Source organism: Hemitrygon akajei, chromosome 24 (genome assembly GCF_048418815.1).
Source record: "Hemitrygon akajei chromosome 24, sHemAka1.3, whole genome shotgun sequence".
Taxonomy (NCBI): Eukaryota; Metazoa; Chordata; class Chondrichthyes; order Myliobatiformes; family Dasyatidae; genus Hemitrygon; species Hemitrygon akajei.
Window position 1 is genome coordinate 14,364,681 of NC_133147.1, and position 23,206 is coordinate 14,387,886.

Here is a 23,206-nt window from a genome sequence, read left to right on the forward strand (position 1 = left end):
GTCGCCTCACTATAGGAAGGATGTGGAAGCATTGGAAAGGGTACAGAGGAGATTTACCAGGATGCTGCCTGGTTTAGAGAGTGTGGATTATGATCAGAGATTAAGGGAGCTAGGGGTTTACTCTCTGGAGAGGAGGATGAGAGGAGACATGATAGAGGTGTACAAGATATTAAGAGGAATAGATAGAGTGGACAGCCAGCGCCTCTTCCCCAGGGCACCACTGTTCAGTACAAGAGGGCATGGCTTTAAGGTAAGGGGTGGAAAGTTCAAGGGGGATATTAGAGGAAGGTTTTTCACTCAGAGAGTGGTTGGTGCGTGGAATGCACTGCCTGAGTCAGTGGTGGAGGCAGATACACTAGTGAAATTTAAGAGACTACTAGACAGGTATATGGAGGAATTTAAGGTGGGGGGTTATATGGGAGGCAGGGTTTAAGGGTCAGCACAACATTGTGGGCTGAAGGGCCTGCACTGTGCTGTATTGTTCTATGTTCTATGTCTAAGTTGGTGAGGCCACATTTCAAGGTTCCACATTCAAGATAGTTTATTGCCATTCCTCAGTACGTGAGTGTAAAGGAGAATAAAATGATTGTTACTCTAGATAAATATATCATAAATACATGTTATATTAATATAAGTATAAGATTAGCTTATATATATAGTCCACTCTCGTCCATTTACAATTTGTTCTGTTGGCCAATTGCTTGCCAGTTGGTCCAGTTCCCCATCCATTGTTGCGGACCTTGTTAATCTGAGCGATGTCCAAGCTGCCGTGGTTACCTCATGTTCTCGTTATTTATTGCTATTTATTTATATTTACATTTGCACAGTTTGTTGTCTTCTGCTCTCTGGCTGATCTTTCATTGATCCTGTTATAGTTACTATTCTCTAGAATTGCTGGGTATGCCCACAGGAAAATGAATTTCAGGATTGTATGTGGTGATATGCATGGACTTTGATAATAAAATTCACTTTGAACTTTGACCTCGAATATTATGGGTGCTTGCTCGTACACAGTGGTGTCTTTAGGTTGGGTCTTTGTAATGTGTGGATGGCCTGTAATAACAACTGTATATTACCATTTGTCTACGGAAATAGCAAAGGAACCTAAAGAGCATCGGATGGGTAGATACAGTACTGTGAAAAAGTCTTAGGCAAATATATAACACTATTAGACCATAAGATCATGAGATATAGGTGCAGATTTAGGCCATTTGGCACATCACATCTGTTCTGCCATTTCATCATGGCCGATCCAATTCTCCTTTCAGCCTCAATCTTCTGCCTTTTCCCTGTGCTCCTTCATACCCTGTCCAATCAAGCATCTAACAACCTCTGCCTTAAATATACTTAAAGACTTGGCCTCCACAGTTGCCTGTGGCAAAGAATTTCACAGATTCACCACTCTCTGGCTAAAGAAATTCCTCTCATCTCCATACTGAACGAACACCCTCTATTCTGAGGCTGTGTCCTCTGGCCTTAGACTCCCCCACTATAGGAAACATCCTCTCCACATCCACTCTATCGAGGCCTTTCACCATTCGACAGGTTTCAATGAGGTCACCTCTCATTCTTCTGAATTCTAGTGAATATAGGTGCAAAACCATCAAATGCTCTTCATATGACAAGCCATTCAATCCTGGAATCATTTTCATGAACCTCTTTTGAACCCTCTCCAGTTTCAGCACATCCTTTCTTAGATAAGGGGCCCAAAACTGCTCACAGTACTCCAAGTGAGGCCTCATCAGTGCTTTATAAAATTTTGACATTACATCTCTGCTTTTATATTCTAGTCCTCTTGAAATGAATGCTAACATTGCATTTGTCTTCCTCACCACAGGCTCAAACTACAAATTAACCTTTAGGGAATCCTGCACGAGAACTCCCAAATCCCGTTGCACCTCAGTTTTGTATTTTCTCTCCATTTAGAAAATAGTCAACCCTTTCATTCTTCTACCAAAGTGCGTGACCATACACTTCCCGACATTGTATTCCATCTGCCATTTCTTTGCCCAGCTTCCTAATCTGTCTTTCTGTAGCCTCTCTATTTCCTCAAAACTACCTGCCTATACACATATCTCGATGTCTCCTGCAAACTTTGCAACAAAGCCATCAATTCCATCATCCAGATCATTGACATATAATGTAAAAACAATCGGTCCCAACACAGACCCCTTTGGAACACCACTAATCACCAACCGCCAGCCAGGAAAGGCTCCATTCATTCCCACTCTTTGCCTCCTGCCAGTCAGCCACTGCTTTATCCATGCTAGAACCTTTCCTGACATGGCATAGGCTCATACCGGTTAAGCAGCCTCATGTGTGGCACCTTTTCAAAGGCCTTATGAAAATCCAAGTACTCAACATCAAGTGATTCTCCTTTGCCTACCCTGCTTGTTACTTCTTCAAACAGATTTGTCAGGGAAGATTTTCCCTTGAGGAAACCATGCTGACTGTGGACTATTTTATCATGTGCTTCCAAGTACCCTGAGATCTCATCTTTAAGAATTGACTCCAACATCTTTCCAATCACTGAGGTCAGACCAACTGGCCAATAGTTACCTTTCTTCTGCCTCTCTCCCTTCTTGAAGAGTGGAGTGATATTTGCAATTTTCCAGTCTTCCAGAACCATTCCAGAATCTAGCAATACCTGAAAGATCACTACCAATGCCTCCACAATCTATTCAGCCTCCTCCTTGAGGACTCAGAGGGGAGTACATCATTTGGTCCAGGTGACTTATCTACCTTCAAACCTTTCAGTTTCCCAAAAACCTCTCTAGTTATGATAACTTCACACACCTCATACCCCTGACACCTGGAACTTCAACCACAATGAATACTGATGCAAAATACTTATTCAGTTTGTCCACTATTTCATTGCCCCCTCCCCCCATTACTACCTCTATAGCATTGTTTTCCAGGGGTCCAATATCTACCGTTACCTCTCTTTTACACTTTATGTATCTGAACAAACTTTTGGCATCCTCTTGCATATTATTGGCTAGCTTAATTTCATATTTCATCTTTGCCTTCTTAATGACTTTTTAAATTGCCTTCTGTTGGCTTTTAAAGTTTCCCAATCCTAAAACTTTCCACTAATTTTTGCTCTATTATATGCCCTCTCTTTGGTTTTTATGCTGGCTTTGACTTCTCTTGTTAGCCACATTTGTGTCATCTTTCCTTTAGGATACTTCCTCTATGGGATGTACGTATCCTGTGCCTTCTGAATAGCTTCCCGCAATTCCAGCCATTGCTGCTCTGCCAGTGTTGTTTTCCGATCACTTCTGGCCAACTCCTCTTACATGTCTCTGTAATTCCCTTTACTCCGCTGTAACACTGATACATCTAACTTTAGCTTCTCCTTCTCAAATTCCAGGGTGAATTTGATCATATTATGATCACTTTCCCCTAAAGGTTCAGTTACCTTAAGCTCTCTGATCAATTCTGGTTCATTGCACAACACCCAATCCAGAATAACTGATCCCCTAGTGGGCTCAAACATGAGCTGCTCTAAAAAGCCATCTGGTAGGCAATCTAGAAACTCCCCCTCCTGGAATCCAGCACCAACCCGATTTTCCCCAATCTACCTGCATATTGAAGTCCCCCATGACTATTATAACGTTGCCTTTTTGGTGTGCATTTTCCATCTCCCATTGTAATTTGTAGGCCAAATCCTTACTACTGTTTGGGGGTCTGTATAACAACACTCATCGGGCTCATCAGTGTGGTGTGCCAGCTGCACAGTTGTTGAGTGATAAGACCTGCATCGCGTGGTGAAGGAGGCCCAGCAAATTGTCAGGATGGAGCTCGTGGGACTGGACACCATCTATTCCAGCAGACTCAGGAGGAAAGCAATCAGCATAACCAGAGACACCACACACCCCGGCCACTCCCTGTTTGACCCGCTGCCATCCAGCAAAAGGTTCAGGACACAAAAAGCCAGAACAAATAGACTGAGGAACAGCTTCCACCCCAGAGCTGTGGCCTCCATCACACCACTCCCACAGAACAATGACTGAAACTGTGAGCACACACAAGGACTCAAATACTCGCACTAACAGCACTTTGTGCATTATTGTGATATTCTGGTGCTGCTGTGACTTATTTTCTGCTACTTATCTATTTAATACTGTTTTTCTATTACCGTCTTGTTTTTATCTACCACTTTATTTAATTACCTGAGAGGAAGCTAAACAGAGTTTCATTGTACCTATGTATAATGACAATAAAGATCATTCATTCATTCATTCATTCACTCATTCATTCATTCATTTTTACCCTTGCAATTCCTTAGCTCTATCCACAATGATTCAACACCTTCTGACCCCATGTAAACTCTTTCTAATGATTTGATTTAATTTTCTACCAACAGAGCAACACCTTCCTGCCTATTCTTTTGATACAATGAGTATCCTTGGACATTAAGCTCCCTGCTATAACCTTTCAGCCATGATTCAGTGACGTCTACAACATCATACCTGCAAGTTCATCTGCCTTATTCTGCATACTGCACATATTGAGATACATCACCTTCGGTCCTGGATTCACCCTTTTCGATTTTGTTGCAGCATGCTCAGCCTTTTGATTCCTGACTTTGTCTGAGGTCTTATCAATGTCTGCCTTCACAGCCTCTCCACAAACTCTTCTGGCACTCTGTTTCCCATCCCCTTGCAACTCTAGTTTAAACCCCTCCGTGCAGCATTAACAAACCTTCCCGCTAGGGTATTAGTCCCTCTCCAATTCAGGTGCAAACCAGCCCTTCTGTACAGGTCCCACCTTCTCTGGAAGAGGGCCACAAATCTTCATAAGCCATACGAGCCATAAGATCCAAAAATCTTGTGCTCTTCCTCTTACACCAACTCTTTTGCGGTGTAATAAGCTGTATAATCTGCTTAGTTCTGGCTTCACTAGCATGTGACACGGGAAGGAACCTTGAGGTTACAACCCTGGAGATCCTGCCCTTTAACTTAGCACCAAACTCCATGAACTCCCTCTGCAGAACCTCATCATTCGTCCTACCCATGCCATTGGTACCTACACAGACCACGACTTCCGGCCCTTCACCCTCCCAATGCTGAGGATTCAATCCAAGATACTCCGAACCCTTACACCCGGAAGGCAACATACCATCCGGGAATCTCGTTCTCACCCACAGAACCTCCTGTCCGTTCCTCTAACTAACAAATCACCTATCTCCACGGCGTGCCTCTTCTTCTCCCTTCCCTTCTGAGTCACAGGGGCAGACTTAATGCCAGACACCCGACCACCGTGACTTTCCTCTGTTAGGTCATCTCTACTGACCGTGTCCAAAGTGATATACCTGTTGTTGAGGGCGGAACGAGTACAGAGAAAACTTAAAAGGATGTTGCTGGGCCTGGAGGACCTAAGTTATAAGGAAAGATCGAATAGGTTAGGACTTTATTCCTGAGAACATAGAAGACGGAGAGGAGATTTGATAAACGTATGCAAAATTATGAGGGGTATACACAGAATAAACACAGTCTTTTTCCAATGAGGTTAGGTGGGACTACAGCCAGAGAGCATAGGTTAAGGGTGAAAGGTGAGAAGTTTAAGGGTAACATGAAGGCTAACTTCTTCATTCAGGGAGTCACGAGAGTGTGGAATGAGCTGCCAGCACACCTGGTGCATGTGAGCTCGATTTCAACGTTCAAACGAAGTTTGGATAGGTACATGGACGGTAGGGTTATGGAGGGCTATGATGCCCGCACGCATTGATGGGAGAAGGCAGTTTAAATGCTTTCACCATGGACTGAATGTTTCTCTGCTGTACTTCTCCATGACTCTATATCCTGGAGCAAAATCCTTCTCGGAAGGTGGACCTTAGGTTGACGGCACCTAACGGCAACTCCTTTGCTTGCATCTTCGGAAACAGCTCTATTTCCATCTTTAATATCTCTTTTTTTCCCCCCTTTTCAGGGTTATTTTGAAAACCCTGACCTGGAGTTACACTCTGGCTTCAGTTCTTTGTGGAAATGGGCCCCGCTCTCAGGACCTCACAACCGGCCACTTTTTCGATATGCCAAGGACGCGGCCCGGAAGACTAGCGCGCCGTCAGGGTGCCGGATCTTTGTGGCTCCGGAGGCGGGTGGATTTGAGGTCGGCGCTGTTGCCTGATGTGTCGTGGGAGTACACGGAAGATCGAAATCAGCGAGCTGGCTGTGCGCCCAGAGACCCGAATTCTTTGGGCACAAAACTTGGAAAAAAGCGACGCAACAGACCTGTAACGCCATAAATCGGCGAGTTGTTTGGTTTTGCTTTCCCTCTCGCTGTGAAACGGGGACACCTCATTTTCCCTTATTAGGGAGAGAGGGAGCCTGTGGTGTGTCGAAAACCGGGTGAACGAGTAGTCTTTGGGGTCCTGCAAGTCTGTGTCTTTATTGATGCTTTGCTGCACGCTCGAGCGCTCGGTGGGGGGTGCTGATGCTTTTTTGCTGGTGGGGGTGGATTGTTGCTTTACTGCTTCTTATGCACCAGGGTGAGCTGGGGAGGGGGGCTTTGGGGTTCTAACATTTAACTGTCATTCATTCTTTGTGGCACTCCTCTGTTTTCGTGGAAATTTGCAAAGAAAAAGAATTTCAGGACGTATATTGTATGTATTTCTCTGACATTAAACGTACCTATTGAAAAAAAAGTGGTGTTCCAAGACAGTTGATAAATCTGATCGTGGACGGGACAAAACTGTCCCTGAATTCTGGCCTCCCTCGTATAGGAAGGATGTTAAATCCACAGAGAGGGTGCAGAAGAGGTTTATCAGGATGCTGCCTGGTTTAGAGAGCACGTGCTGTCAAGAGAGGCTCAACAAACTTGGGTTGTTTCCTTTGGAGTAACAAAGGTTGAGGTTAGATCTGATGGAGGCTTATAAGATCATGAGAGGCATATAGATAGAGTAGACATGGAGTATCTGTTTCCCAGGTAGAAATATCTAATACCAGAGGGCAGGCATTGAAGGTGAGAGGGGGTAGGTTCAAGGGGGATGTGAGGGGTAAGTTTTTTACTCAGAGAGTGGTAGATGCCTGGAATGCGCTGCCTGGTATGGAGGCTTTTAAGAGACATTTGGATTGGCACATGAATGTGAGAAAGATGGAGGGATCTGAACATTGTGCAGGTAGGAGGGATTTGTTTTGGGGGGATTCTTTGATTTCATTTTAACTGGGTTGGCACAACATTATGGGCTGAAGGGCCTGTCCTTGTACAGCCCTGTTCTGTGATCTATACTTACTGCCAATTACGCTACTAGTCTTAAGAGCAGCAATGAAGATCCTTCATCCCTGGCGGTGTTCAGGGTTTCCTGCATCATGTCAGTAGCTTCCTCTTGGTTTTCACTACTGCCTGTCATGCAATTCCCAAGTGAAAAATACCATCGCACTCAGATGTAGAAGGACTCTTCATTGCTGTTCCTGCAAAACCTTTGTTTTACAAGTCAGAGATGTTGGCCCTGAGCTGAACCCACGAACCTGAAGGACTGGTGGACCACCCTTGGTCTGACCTTTACCCTTTGACCTGTTTGGCATTGGTGACCCGCCAAGAATCAAAGCACAAGGCCCCGACTCCAGCCAGCATAGGTCTCCAGGTCATTGAGGCACACAAGCCTCCAAACCCAACGGCGAGGTTGGGATCCTCTTGGAGGTCGGTGTTCTATGTTAATTGTTGAGTGTGTGACTTCAGGCTTCTGTACCTCTTCCCCCTGTGGTCGTAATGAGAAGAGAGCGTATCCTCTATGGGGAGGGTGCTGAGTGGTGGCCGAGGCCCCTCCTCATTTGTGGAATTACAGCATCTGATCAGTCACATACAGTGTAATATGTGATGCTAAACGGTACATACAGACAGTTAAGTTCCCTTGTACCTGCTACCCTTGTCAATGAGGGATCAGAGGTGGAAACTTGGGTTCAAGTTCCTGGGTGTCGTCATTTCTGAGGATCTAACTTGGACTCAGCATACCAATGCAGCTACAAAGAAGGCATGGCAGTGGCTATATTTCATTAGGAGTCTGAGGTGATTTGGTAGACACTCAAAAATTTCTACAAATGTACCGTGGAGATTACTCTAATCGGTGGCATCCACATCTGGTATGGAGGGTATTAGGGTGGGGTGGGGTGGGGGGGAGCGGGGTTACTGCACCAGATCGAAATAAGCTGCAGAAAGTCATGAACTCAGTCAGCTCCATCATGGGCACTGGCCTCTATCGTACCCAAGACATCTTCAAGGAGAGCGGAGCCTCAAAAAGGTGGCGTCGTCATTAACGACTCCTTAACACCCAGGTCACGCCATCTTCTCGTTGCTACCATCAGGGAGGAGGTACAGGAGTCTGAAGGCACACACTCAATGATTCAGGAACAGCTTCTTCCCCTCTGCCATCAGGGAGGAGGTACAGGAGCCTGAAGACATACACTCAACGATTCAGGAACAGCTTCTTCCCCTCTGCCGTCTGATTTCTGAATGGACATTGAACCCATGAACATGACCTCACTACTTTTTTATTTGTATTTTTGCACTACTTATGTAATTTAACTATTCTATATATACTTACTGTAATTCTCAGTTTTTTTATTGTGTAGGGCATTGTACTGCTGCCACAAAGACAACAAATTTCACAACATATGCCGGTGATAATAAACCTGATTCTGATTCTCCATGGCTTAGGAGTTGTGGTTAAGAAAGCACTGGTAAAAATTACTATGTATTTTATAAATGTTGCCCTGCAGGTGAAACTGTTTTTGTCTAAGCTTTTATCTAACAAAGTACATTAATTATTGCTGCATTGCTTTTCAACAAATTTTTTTTGTCTCTGATTTAACATCCATTTGTTCCAGCAAGCAACTTATCTTAATTAGTGCCTCCCCATTATTTCACATTTTTGGCCCACTCTATTTCTCCCAGTTGTGTCTCACTAGTTCCATTAACTGCCTGCTAACTAAAATGCCTGCATCTGCCTTCCACTTTGTTTTCATTATGGTGTGGCGCAGGAGGGCTACTGCACAGGATCGAAGCAAGCTGCAGAGAGTTGTAAACTCAGTCAGCTCCACCATGGACACCAGCCTCCATATTATCCAGGGCACCTTCAGGGAGCAACGCCTCAAGAAGTCAGCATCCATCACTAAAGACCCCCGTCACCCAGGTCATGCCTTGTTCTCATCGTTACCATCGGGAAGGAGGTACAGAAGCCTCAGTTATTCAGGAACAGTGTCTTCCCCTCTGCCGTCCGATTTCTGAACGGACATTGAACCCATTAACACTACCTCACTACTTTTTTATTTCTATTTTTGCACTAATTATTTAAATTAAATAAGTAGTGAAAAAATAGGAATAAAGAAGGTAGTGAGGTAGTATTCATGGACACAATATCCATTCTTACCTAGACTTTTACACATATATATAGGTACATTCTTATATCTTTGTGTGTATGTGTGTGTACATTGTGTAATACACAGATTCTTTTCTATCGTTGTGTATTGAATTATACTCCTACTGCAAAGACAACAAATGTCACGACGTGTGCCGGTGATATTAAACCCAATTCTGATTCTGAGAAGGTAAACCCTACCCAAGGCAGTGCTGGTTCTCTCTGAACCAACAAGAGAAACAGAACAGTATACAAGAGAAACTTTTTCATGGGACGTAAGATGCAAAAGCCTGCAAGCACGTACCTATAGGCTCAAGGAGTTTCTACTCCTCTGCCATGAGGCTATTAAATGGTTCCCAAGTACAATAAAATGGATCCCTGAGTTCACATTCTACAGCCGCGGCTCAATCCATGGCTCTCTGTGAGCGGTGGGTTCTCAGACTTGACCTGTGGCCTGGTGTTTTAATACCTCCAGGTGCAGCCTGGAAGACGTGCGCCTTTGGGGTGTGGCCTCCTGGACGAGCCGGTTCCTCGCCAATGTCGCTGACTGAAATGTCGCAGGAGACTGAAACATCGAGACAGCGGGCGGTGTGCACTCGAGAGGGCCCCTCTCACTCCTTGAGGGAGGGTGAGAGCCTGTCGGTCCTCAAGTCGGGGGACTAAGAGAAGCGAAGCGGAAGCTTGTAATAGCGGAACAGGGAGCTGCTGGTCTCCCGCTCTTGTTGGTTGCAGGAGCGATACCTGTCTCCCTTGCTGGTGAGAGAGAACCTGTCACAGATGCCAATGTCAGTCGTGCCAAAGGGGTTTCAGCCGCCTGGCCCACTGTGTTCCTCCAGCATTTTGTGCGTGTTGCTCGGAGTTCCAGCATCCGCAGATTTCCTCTTGTTTGAGACACCAAAGTGCTGGGTTATGCACTGAAGTTTTTGAAGGGCTCCAGATCAAGGTCTCTTTGGGGACTTTTGCTGTTGCTTGTGTGGTGGGTAGGCGGGTGGGTCAGTGCTTTAGCCGGAGCAAATGAGGGGGGAGGGCTAAAGCTTTAGCTGCTGGTTGTCCGTGGGAAGGGGAAGGGGGGTTGGGGTTCTGATGTTTCTGTCGTTCGTTCTTCTGGAGTTTTTTTTCCTGTTTCTTGGTTGTCTGTGAAGAGTGAGAATTAGATTGAACAATTTAATCCATTTGAATATCTACCTTATTGTGCCCTTGCATCATATTGTCTTCCTGCACTGCACTTTCCCTGTAGCTGTTACACTTTTTTCTGCATTCTGTTATTATTTTACCTCAGTGCACTGCGTAGTAATGTATGAACAGTATGGAAGATAAACTTTTCACTGCACCTCAGTACACGAGACAATAAATAAACCAATTCCAATGCCATGGAAGGTTCTACACAACTGTAAATCTTTCTTTAAATTGGAAGCACCCAAGTTCTGTAAAGAGTTACACTTTAATAATGAAAGGAAAGTGATTTGAAAGTCTCAGAGAGGTTAACAAATAACCAGGACCTTTGGCCTATGCCAACCATCAACCACACATTTACACTGATTCTACTTTAACTAGGGTGGCACGGCAGCATAGTGGTTAGCACAATGGTTTCCGGTGCAGGTGACCCGGGTTCAATTCCCGCCGCTGCCCGGAAAGAGTTTGCGCGTTCCCCTCGTGACCGCGTCGAGTTTCCTCTGGGTGCTGCAGATTCTTCTCCACTGATGGGTCGGTAGGTTAATTGGTTAGTGTAAACTGTCCCGTTAGTGTAAATTGGGGGATTGCTGGGCAGCCAGAAGGGCCAACCTCTGCTGTATTTCAATAAATAAAGAGGAAAATAAAGAGATGATGTTTCAGGCTGAGATGTTCATTGGGATATAAATGTTCATTTATATATAAAGAAAGGGGGGAGAAGAATAATAATCTACAGCGCATTATGAGGGGTGATTGATAAGTTCCTGACCTGAGGTAGAAGGAGTGAATTTTAGAAACCCTAGCACATTTAGTTTTCAACATAGTCCCCTCCTACATTTACACACTTAGTCCAGTGGTAATGGAGCATACGGATCCCTTCTTTGTAGAAGTCAGCCTCTTGGATCTCCAGAAAGTGGTCCACAGCATGGGCTGATTGATGAGTTAGTGGCCTGAGGTAGAAGGAGATGAGTTATTAACCAAACTCTCTGCATTTTCACTCAAAGAGTTGAACTGCACGTGCATGTCACGAGAGCTGTTTAACTCATCTTCTACTTTAGGCCACAAGCTTATCAATCACCCCTGCTGTGGACCACCTGGAGATCGAAGACGCTCTCGTTACAAGCACGTGCGGTTCAACTCTTTGAGTGATTATGCAGAAAGTTTGAAGTTAATAACTCATCTCCTTCTACCTTGGGCCACGAACTTATCAATCACCCCGTAAATAAAAAAACTATATATTACAATAACAAATATATATATATATATATATAAAATAAATTAAATTAACTAGGTTAGAGAGGAATACAAATAAAAAGAACCTTTGACCCAATCAAACACCCTTTTACTCTAATTGTACATTGATTCCATTGTCAAGAGAGAGAGGAAAGTATAAACTAGAGCGGAAGTGGAACTCTGAGCAACACACTCAAAAAGCTGGAGGATCTCACCAGCTCAGGCAGCATTAACGGAAATGCATAAACAGTCGACGTTTCAGACCAAGGTCCATCTTCAGGATTGGAAAGGAAGGGGGAAGATGCCAGAATAAAAAGGTGGGGCAAGGGGAAGGAGGATGGCTAGTAGGTGATGGGTGAGGCCAGGTGGGTGGGAAAGATAAAGATTTGGAGAGGAAGGAATCTGATAGGAGAGGAGAGTGGACCATGGGAGAAAGAGAAGAAGGAGAGGCACCACGGGGAGGAGATAGGCAGGTGAGAAGAAGTAAGAGGACCTAGTGGGGAACTGAAGAATCAGAAAGAGGGAGGGGAAATTTATCTTTCAGTGAAATTCTTGTCTAGATTTCCAATTGTAACACTATCATTTAATTATAATATCTTTCAATCCTCCAGCCAAGCTGCAAAACTGGGCCACATATAGAAATGTTTTGACATCTGTTGGTGGAATTCAAAGCGTTATGACACTTCATCTTTCATTCTGCCGTGAGCCAAAGAGACTTGCAGGAAAACTGATGACTAAATCAAAAGATATTTTCAATCAGACCATCTCTCCTGAGAAGAGTGACACTTACATACACAAGGCTCCACTTTATGTTCATGCTCCATGAAATCTGCTTGCCATCAAAGAATTTGATTCATGGTGTAGCTTGTTTGTGTTTTCATAGTTTGCTCTCCATCGAGATCCCAATTCAAGGTGCCCCTTGTTAATGTATGTCTAACCAGGTGTTCCTGGCGCTGCTGTACCCTTTTGGGAGTCCAGATAATGATGGCCAATTGACCATCCCTATCCAGACTCCCATGTAAAGTTCAAGGTTCAAAGTAAATTTATTATTAACGTATGTATATGTAGGGTGGTGGAGTGGAGATGTAAGGAGGTGTAAGGCACTCCTTCCCTCCGCTAGCTTGCAGGTCACCCTTGGACAAGGTGTAGCACCTGCTTAGCCCCCAACCAAGGTCTCAAGAACCCTCGGGAGCAAGCGGTAGATGGTTGTACGAGCAGCTGGTGCACATCACAAGTCCTGGTTATGTGACCACTGATGCCAGGCAGACAATCTCTGAAGAGTATTGATAATGGCTGGTGTCACCCGTCTTGTAAAGACACTGCCCAGGAGAAAACGACTTCCGTAAGACAATATTCCAGGAACAATCTTGATCGTCCACATCATACAAGATGGCTTATAATGATGATGATGATAAGGATAAGTTTAGACACAGCACAATGCCTACCTCTGTCAAACAGTTAAATAACTCATTTTCAAGACCCCTTTGTGGAGACCATTATGTCATCTAATCTTTGTCAGAGAGATGTTGCTGTAAGCAAATTGGCTGTCACATTTCCAATCGTACAAGAGTAGATATCACTTGCTGCTCTTGGTTAACACACTGATGCAGTAGTTAGCACAGCAGCCTCCCTTGTCCAAGGACCCATGTCCTGATCTTGATCTCCAGTGCTATCCCCTGATGGTGGTAATGAGAACAGGGCATGTCCTGTGTGATTCGGGTTCTTAATGATGCATCAAGCTGTCCTGGACACTATGGTGGCTAGTGCCGATGATGGAGCTAACTAAGTTTACAACTCTTGGGAGCTTACTTTGATCCTGTGCAGTAGCCCCCATACCAGACGGTGATGCAGCCAGTTAGAATTTGAGAGTGTACATTGGGACACATATTAGCTGGGAAACTGGGCAAAGCGAAGGCAGATGATATTTAAACCGGACAAATGTGAGATAAATTATTTTCAGTTGACTAATGTACAGCAGACGGGAGGGTCCGTCGAATCACTTGGGGTGCAAGTTCATAGTTCTCTGAAAGTGCCAACACTGGTAGTGAAGGCGTTCGGCTCGCTAGCCTTCATAGCCTTCAACAATGTGAAGTCCAATCCGTGAATGCTTGGATTTCCACTGGGCGCTCTGGTTTCCTCCAAAGGCAAACGAGTAGATTCACTGACCCCTATAAACAATCCTTTGTACAATATAGGCGCGAAGGATGGAAGGGGAGTTGATGGCCGTGTGTTGGAAGCAAGTTACAGGAATGCAGAGAATAAAGAGGTGAAGCATGGGATCTGGGTGACGAGGCTGAGGCAACGGGCCAACAGGCATCTTTCTGCATTGTTATAAATATAAAACACTTTGGCATAATTGAGAAAATAATATGAAACGCCGTAAGATATAGGAGCAGAATTAGGCCATTTGGCCCATTGCTGCGCCATTTTATCATGGCTGATCCAATTTCCCCTCTCAGCCCCAATCTTCTGCCTTCTCCCCGTATCCTTTCATGTCCCAACCAATCAAGAATCCATCAATCTCTGTCTTAAATATACTCAAAGACTTGTCCTCCACAGCTGCCTGTGACAACGGACTCCACAGATTCATCACTCTCTGGCTAAAGAAAGGTGAAGGACAAGTCTAACTCTTTCTTGACTTTTTTTCAAATTCAGATCCAGAATTTGTTGCCCTTAGCTTAGATGTTACTGTTAATAATCTTCCTTGTTGAGGGACAATTATTGAAAATCCTGCCATAGCTAATGAATACCCAGAGAGGATAATTATTCATCACTCAGGGACTGGCTGCTCGGTGTGATGCTATTGAACTTTATCATTATCATTTCACGTGTCCCGCAGTGTCCAATGTTCATATCCTTCTTCTCAAATCAGATCTACTCCAATGATCAAATAGCACTGTGTCATGTTGCAAGACTGCTATCGATTATCCTTGCAATCTGACAACCTTACTTACACATTCAGATAAAAAGTATATTCTTGCATGTGCTGACATCTCTTAAATGTGTCCAGGAAAGAATCAATGTTTTGACGCATCCAAAACTATCAAAACTATCAAAATATTCTGATACCTTAAACGTTCAACATTTCTCAGCATTTTCCAAAATTGATTAATAATTACTCCACTTCTCTCCTTGACCTATGTGACCTATTAAAGCTCATTTAATTCTCCTCCATTCAGTCATTGGATTAGATCACAGGACAGGTCTGTTTATCCTTGACAGAGGAACCACACTGTATTGGCGGCCCAGACACTCACCAAATACTGCAGTGTCTGACCTTGTGCTCCTTTGAGAGGCCGAACTGTTTAAATAAATGATGTAACGTGGCCTGACTTGCGTCCCTCTCTCACTGAATTGACAAACACACGCTGAGCCAGGAAAGATCTGAAAAATAAAGTCACTCCCACTAAACCCACCTCTGCTACTCACAGCACTGGTTTCCCTGCACCCTCTACACTCACGATAAAGTGCTTGCAGTGAAGGATGTCTTCCAGAGTCTTATTAAGGAGAGCCAAAATTAGAAACTTCAACTCAAATGATAGCTGGCTTGTTGGTCTAGGGATATGATTCCTGTTTAGGGAGCAAGAGGTCCTGGGTTCAAATCCCTGCCCGTTGTTCAATAGGTTCTTGGTAGGGAAGGGAGTCAAGTGTTTATGTGGAGAATGAGTTGAGAGGGAAAATAAATTGGCCATGATGGAATGGCCCAGCAGTTTCTGTGGATCTAATGGCCTGATTTAAGGAGCACCATGCTTTGCAGTACAGACGATCCAGGTTCAATTCCCGCTGCTGCATGTAGGGAGTTTGTACGTTCTCCCCGTGCACCTCCTCCCTCCCGCATTCCAAAGACTCACCCGTTGGTAGGTTACTTGGTCATTGTAAATGATTGGACAAGGATTAAATTGGGGGATGGCTGGGGGGCACAGCTCAAGTGGCTGGAAGGGCCTATTCCATGCCGTATATCAATCAATGGATAAATAGATAGATTAATAAATAAGTACTGTTTCCTCCGCATCCTCCACACTTGGAATAAAACCCTTCCAGTGAAGGATGTCTTCTGGAGTCATATCAAGGGAAATCAAAGTCAGAACCTTCAACTCAAATGATAAAGCATGGCTGCGAAATGGCTCTGATCACTGCAGGCCATCAAAGGAGACTCTACAAAAACTGCAGGCTTTCGTCAACCAGTGCCCGAGCCGGATCCCAAACATCAGCCGGACTGACAAAGTAACCAACCAGACACTGCGGGGAGATCCCCAACCAGGAATCCACGGAAATACAAACCCGCGGATGGAAATGGAGCTGGACTGGTCATGCCTCCTGGAAGACATCCGACACATCACCAGGCAGGCGTTCAAATGGAATCCCCGAGGAAAGAGGCCAAAGGGACGTCCAAAGAACACATGGAGGAGAGACGTCGAGGCCAAAACGTCGATGGGGATCCCAGAATCATTTTTGTGAACCTCCTTTGTACCCTCTCCAATGTCAGCACATCCTTTCTTTGAAAAGGGGCCCAAAACTGCTCACAATACCCCAAGTGAGGCCTCACCAGTGCTTTATAAAGTCTCAACATTACATTCTTGCTTCTATATTCTAGTCCTCCTGAAATGAATGCTAACATTGCATTTGCCTTCCTCACCACCGACTCAGCGTGCAAACGAACCTTTAGGGACTGAGCCAACAGGCACCTTCCAAGGTGTCGGAGCGTGCTGAGAAACACACCGGAGAAGCTACTACAAAGGGTGAACTCACACCGGCACTGGACTCAGAGGAGCTGGATCCTGTGGAATAAACTCCCAAACTCCTCGTCAATGGGATCCCTCGTCAAGCAGAGCACACAAAATGCCGGAGGAACTCAGCAGATCAGGCAGCGTCTATGGAAATGAGTAAGCAGTCGATGTTTTGGGCTGAGACCCTTCTTCAGTGTTTTGTGTTTGTTGCTCCATTTAGATAGGTGCTTTATTGATCCCAAAATAAATTATAGTATCATAGTGGCATTACAAGTGCACAGATATAAATATTAGAAGAGAAGTAGAGAGAATAAAAAATAGGTTACCACAAACAGAAGGGAGTCATCACTTCCCCGGCTATAGGTTGACTCATTATCGAGCCTAATGGCCGAGGGTAAGAATGACCTCATACAGCGGTCTCAGTCTATTACTGAAAGAGCTCCTCTGTTCAGCCAAGGCGGCATGCAGAGGGTGAGGAACATTGTCCGGAATTGCCAGGATTTTCCGTGGGGTCCTTTGTTCTACCACAGCCTCCATTGTGTCCAGTCTGACCCCTATAACAGAGCCAGCCTTTCTAATCAGTTTATTGAGCCTGTTGGCATCACCCGTGTTGATGCCTTTGCCCCAGCGCACCACTGCATAGAAGATTGTACTGGTGACGACAGACTGGTAGAACATGTGAAGGAGAGGCCTGCATACTCCAAAGGACCTCAGTCTCCTTAGGAAGTAGAGGCAACTCTGGCCCTTCCTGTGCACAGCCTCTGTGTTGGTGCTGCACTCAAGTCTGTCATTCAGGTGCACTCCAGGTCATCGTCAACAGGAGAGTCTTAAAACAGCAGGGGAGAAGCTGACCTTAAGCCTGGTGGTATGTGCTTTCAGGGTTTTGTATCTTCAGCCCGATGGGAGAAGATAGCATCTCCAAGATGGCAGGGGTCTTACAGTCAAGGATTAACTTTTGAAGTGTAATCATTGTTGAATTTTTGGCAACATGATAGCTAGTTAATACATAGAGAGATCTCACAATCCAATTAGATTTGATAATGCTAATTGAGGGATAAATATTGGCAAGGACATCAGAGGATCACTACTCAGCTCCTCTTCAAGGAGGTCTCCATCGTAGGTAAAGGATTGTTGTCCACTGTATTATTAAGGTGAGCAACGCACACAAAATGCTGGAGGAACTCAGCAGGTCAGGCAGCATCTATGGAGGGGAATAGGTTTTGGGCTGAGGCCCTTCTTCAGGACCCTCCACTGAAGTGAGGCCTCTACCTTGCATGAATAAAAAGGTGGGGGAGAGGCAGGAGGATAGTTTGAAGGTGACAGATGAAGCCAAGTGGGTGGGAAAAGTAAAGAGCTGGAGAAAAAGGAATCTTCTTGATCCCTTGTTGACATCATAAAAATCATGTAAGCAAGTGTATTGATCCACTTGGTTCGTGAATGAAGGGAATGGATTTGTTATTATTGCATATTTATGTATTTTTTGTATATTTTGAAAGATAAAATCCATCTTCTTACAAGGACTGTTTGTTGAAATCCGTAGAAAAGACATCTTGACTGAGGGCCAAACTGAGATTACGGTCCCCAGAGGAGAGATATATCCAGCAGTGACACCTATAAACAGAACTCTGAGGAAGAATTCTCCAGACAGCAAACCACAAACCCAAGTTATGTACAGAAATGTAGACGCTGGAAATCTCGAGCAACGCTAAATTCTGGAGGAATGCCAAATGTCGGGCAGAATCTGTGGAGGGGGATAACCAGTGGATGATATGGGCTGAGTCATTTCATCAGGACTGGAGAGGAAGGAGAAAGAAGTCAGATTGGGACGATGGGAGAATGGGGGAGGAGGACAAGCTGCCATGTGACAGGTGAGACCAGCTGAGGGGGTCGGTGGGACGGTGGGGGGACAGGAAATGAAGTAAGGTTGAGCGGGTTAGAGACTACCTAGACAGTCTATGAGGCATTGCTCCTACAATCTGTATCTGGCCTCATTGCAGATTGAGGGGAGATTTGATAGAGGTATTCAAAATTATGAGGGGAATAGATAGGGTAAATGCAAGCAGGCTTTTTTCCACTGAGGTTGGCTGGGACTACAGCCAGAGGTCATGGGTTAAGAGTGAAAGGTGAGAAGTTTAAAGGGAACATGAGGGGGATTTTCTTCACTCAGAGGGTCGTGAGGGTGTGGAATGAGCTGCCAGCACAAGCGGTGCACGTGAGCTCGATTTCACTGTTTAAACGAAGACAGGATAGGTACATGGATGGTAGGGTTGTGGAGGACTTTGGCCCCGGTGCAGGTTGATGGGAGTAGGCAGGTTCAAATGGTTTGGCATGGACTAGATGGGCCAAAAGGCCTGTTTCTCTGCTGTACTTTTCTATGACTCTATGACTCCATGAGGCAGTGGACAGACATGTTGGAGTGAGAATGTGAAATAGAATTAAAAAGGCCTGGTGATCTCGGCCATTACAGCAGATGGAGTGATATACTGTAAGAAACATGGCAGCCATTTTGCATCCTGAAAATTGACATGAACAGCACCGGGATGTCGACCAGGTAATCTCCTTCACTGCTATCGACAAGGACACTAACGCGATAGCCTCAGTTCTGACTTCAAAATGTTGACTTGACAGATGGAATCTTATTTTAAAATCTCTCCTCAAAGACGGTGTCTCAGAGCGTGCTGCTTCCCTTCAGTAGGTGGAAGAGGAAAAGGGCTGAGGAAGAAATCTCATGAGAGGACAATAGACCATGGAATAAAGGTGGTGAACCAGAACGAGAAAGGTCTGGTGATTTATTTATATTTTTTATTCAGCAATATAGCACAGAACAGCCCCTTCTGGCTCATCGACCTGCACCGCCCAGCGACCCTAGCCTAATCACAGGACAATTTACAAAGACCGATTAACCTACTAAACAGTACGTCTTTGGAATGTGGGAAGAAACCAGAGCACCAGGAGGAAACCCACATGCTCATGGGAAGGATGTACAAGCTTCTTATAGACAACATTGGAACTGAACTCCAAACTCCGACGCCTTGAGCTGTAATAGTGTCGCGCTAACCGCTACACTACTGTGGCACCCCATGGCGGGTTGTGGGAAGAGGGTAGATAGGAACGAGCAGGGGTAAAGGAGCCAGACAGAAAGGAGCCTACAGAGCCAGGTAAGTTTGTAAAATGCTAGTGGTTCAGGAGCAGCGGTTCCCAACCTGCGGTCCATGGCCCCCTTGGTTAATGGTTGGGAACCCTTGATCTGGAACAACAAATAATAACAGTCAGCTGATCAGGCAGAACCTGTGGAGAGAGATAGAGTTTCCAGCATTCTGTTTTTATTTCAGAATTTCGGCTCCTGTATTTTATTTTTCTGAGTTCTATTTGCCCTGGGGCAGGAGCTGAAACCCTGACCCATGTTTTGACGCACTCAGCACTTCTGTGATATGCGGCAAGCCCTTAAAGGTTCCGCTTGCTCAGCCTCTGCCCAGACTCCCTACTCTGCCACTTAATTGGTAGCTTGCCAGAAAAGAACAAAACTTCTCTTCCCTACTGAAGGAACAGGAATTCTACATAATCTTGACTCTGAAACTCTTAAACACAGTGTTGGGTTTCTCTGCCTGTCAGATGTCATGTTAATCAAAAAAAAAAATCCAGTTCTTTACAGGGGCTGGTGCCAACTGGAAATAGAAACCTTACAGGTGGCAGGATGCCAAAGAACCCATTTGAAAATTTTAAAAAAGTCCACAGCTCCTTGAAAATGTAATTGAGCAAAATCCTGTCCCAAGTTTTGCCAACCGCACCCCGAGCCTTTATCTTTAATCTGTGGAATGATGGGTGAATGATTTCCCTTTGGTGAATGTACAATACAGTGCAAAACTTTTAGGCACATTTACATATATATAACTAAGGTGCCTTAGACTTTTACACAGTACTGTAGTAATTTTATGTATTGCGTTGTACAACTGCGGCTACTGCAAAAAAAACCCAACAAATTTATTGATGTGTGTGTGATGATAAACCTGATTCGGATATGGGACTCTATTGGGGACTGAGAGTGGAAAGGGGCAGGAAGGAAGGAATGATATTTGCGAAAAGAAGAAGGGAGAGGGGAAGGGAGCGGGAAGCACCAGAGAGACATTCTGTAACGATCAATAAACCAACTGTTTGGAATCAAATGACCTTGCCTGGTGTCTCAGGGCTGGGTGTGACTACACCCACGCCACACCCTGCCCCTGGTACTCCTTCTCTGCCACCTGCCCCCACCCCTCCTGCCGCACCTCACCCTCGCCATTCCCAACATCCTTTGGTCCCACCAGATTTACAAACTTGCTCCCTGCTTTACGTTGACAAATATAGTACCATAGAACATTACAGCACAGAAACAGGCCCTTTGGCCCTTCTTGGCTGTGCTGAACCATTTTTCTGCCTAGTCCCACCAACCTGCACCTGGACCATATCCCTCCATACACCTCTCATCCGTGTACCTGTCCAAGTTTTTCTTAAATGCTAAAAGAGAACCCGCATTTACCACTTCATCTGGCAGCTCATTCCACACTCCCACCACTCTCTGTGTGAAGAAGCCCCCCCCCCAATGTTTCCTTTAAACTTTTCCCCCTTCACCCTTAACCCATGACCTCTGGTTTTTTTCTCCCCTGGCCTCAGTGGAAAAAGCCTGCTTGCATTCACTCTATCTATACCCATCATAATTTTATACACCTCTATCAAATCTCCCTTCATTCTCCTACGCTCCAGCGAATAAAGTCCTAACCTATTCAACCTTTCTCTGTAAGTCAGTTTCTCAAGTCCCGGCAACATCCTTGTAAACCTTCTATATAATGTGCCTAAGACTTTTGCACGGGACTGTATGTGAGTGCACCAAATGTACTCACCTCCTGCACATAAAGAGGACTTTCGGCTCTATTCATTCATGCTGACCAAGCTGCTCCCTGTGCCCTCACTAATGTGACCAGTTACCATAACAAATGCATAGCACAGAATACAAAGCAGAGAACAGATACAAAGCTCCTATGTCCACGTGTGTGGGAAATATACATGGATTATTGGATGCTTAAATCTCCCCCCTGTCAGTTTAGATCTGTGCCCTCAAGTTTCAAATGCCCCTTACCTGTGAGAAGGATTGTGAATATTCACCCAATCCATACCCCTCATGATTTTATAGACCTCTGTAAGGTCACAAACAGTCCTAATTCCAGTCTGGGAAAATATCACCAACTGTCCGTGCTCCCTCACATGCTGAGTAGCAAACCCACCCTCAGCTCCAGCCCCTGTCCCCCTCTCAATGCAGGAAAGGACGAAGGTGTTCTGCACATTACAGATGGTTTGTCCAATCAAGGGTACCCAGTGCAACATAGCAAATGCTGGAGGAACACAGCAGGTCAGGCAGCATCTTTGGAGAGGGATAAACAGTTGACTTTTCCACCCAAGGCCCTTTAATAGGACTGGACTGGAAGGGGGAAGAAGCCAAGCTGACAGGTGAAAGAGAAAGGAGGACGGGTGGGGGATGGAGGATGGAGTGAAAAGCTGGGAGGCGATAGGTGGGACGAGGTGAGGGGGAAGGTGAGTGGGTGGGTGAGTAGGAATGGTGAGAAGCTGGGAGGAGCTAGTCAGACTCGGTAAAGGTAAAATCCTCCTCAAGTCCTCCTTCCAGGATCCCTGAACATTCTCCACCCTTCCAGACTTCACCAAACTCCCCCTTGAATATCAGCACTGAATTCAGCAGGCTTTCAGACCACACACTCCACAACCTGCTGCACAAATAGAAGCTTCCTTGGTCGCCACCATTTCTATTATGGGTTCTGTTTCCTAACCTGCAGGAGGAAGTGCGCTATCTGCGGGACGGACCGTAGAGAAGTCACAGATGATCCTTCAGAGAAATGCTGGCTAGCAGCTGTGTACGCACTTGCGGAGTAGATTCTAGACCTCCGCACTTGCTTGTGGCGGTTTGGAGGTACAGGATAAATTGGAGGTTAGATATGCCTACATCTGACCCCTCTCTCCGACTGTGAACTCACTGCTGAGTCCAGCAGTGGTCTGTAACTTCACATCTGGCCCCTCAGCTCTAGCTGACACATCCAGTTTCACCTCTAGTAATGCACTCAGTGGCCTAATGTTAATGTTAATATTAACGTTAATGCAAATATCTAATCAGCCAATCATGTGGCAGCAACTCCATGCATAAAAGCATGCAGACACGGCTAAGAGGTTCAGACCAAAGCTCAGAGTTCAAAATAAATTTTATTATCAAAGTTTATGTATGCCACCATATACAGCCCTGAAATTCTTTTTCTTGTGGGCATACTCAGCAAATCTATAGAATAGTAACTATAACAGAGTTAATGAAAGTCCACCCAACTAGGGTGGTCTTTCATTGATTCTGTTATTGTTATTATTCTATAGATTTGTTGAGTATGCCCAAACATCAGAATGGGAAAGAAATGTGATCTCAGTGATTTTGACTGTGGAATGATTGTTGGTGCCAGATGGGGTGGCTTGAGTATTTGAGAAACTGCTGATCTCCTGGGATCTTCATGCACAACGTTCTCCAGAGTTTACAGAGAATGGTGCGAGAAACAAAAAACATCCAGTGAGCAGCAGTTCTGTGGGCGAAAATTCCTTGTTAATGAGAGAGGTCAGAGGAGAACGGCCAGACTGGTTCAAGCTGACAGGAAGGTGACAGTAACTCAAATAACCAGCAGAGGTGTGCAGAAGA

General features: G+C 45.1%; 1 protein-coding gene across 5 annotated transcripts in view; it reads right to left on the reverse strand.

Moving 5' to 3' along the window:
• Positions 1-23,206, reverse strand: part of pacrg (PARK2 co-regulated) — a 448,472-nt gene that overhangs the window by 132,713 nt on the left and 292,553 nt on the right. The window lies entirely within an intron of this gene.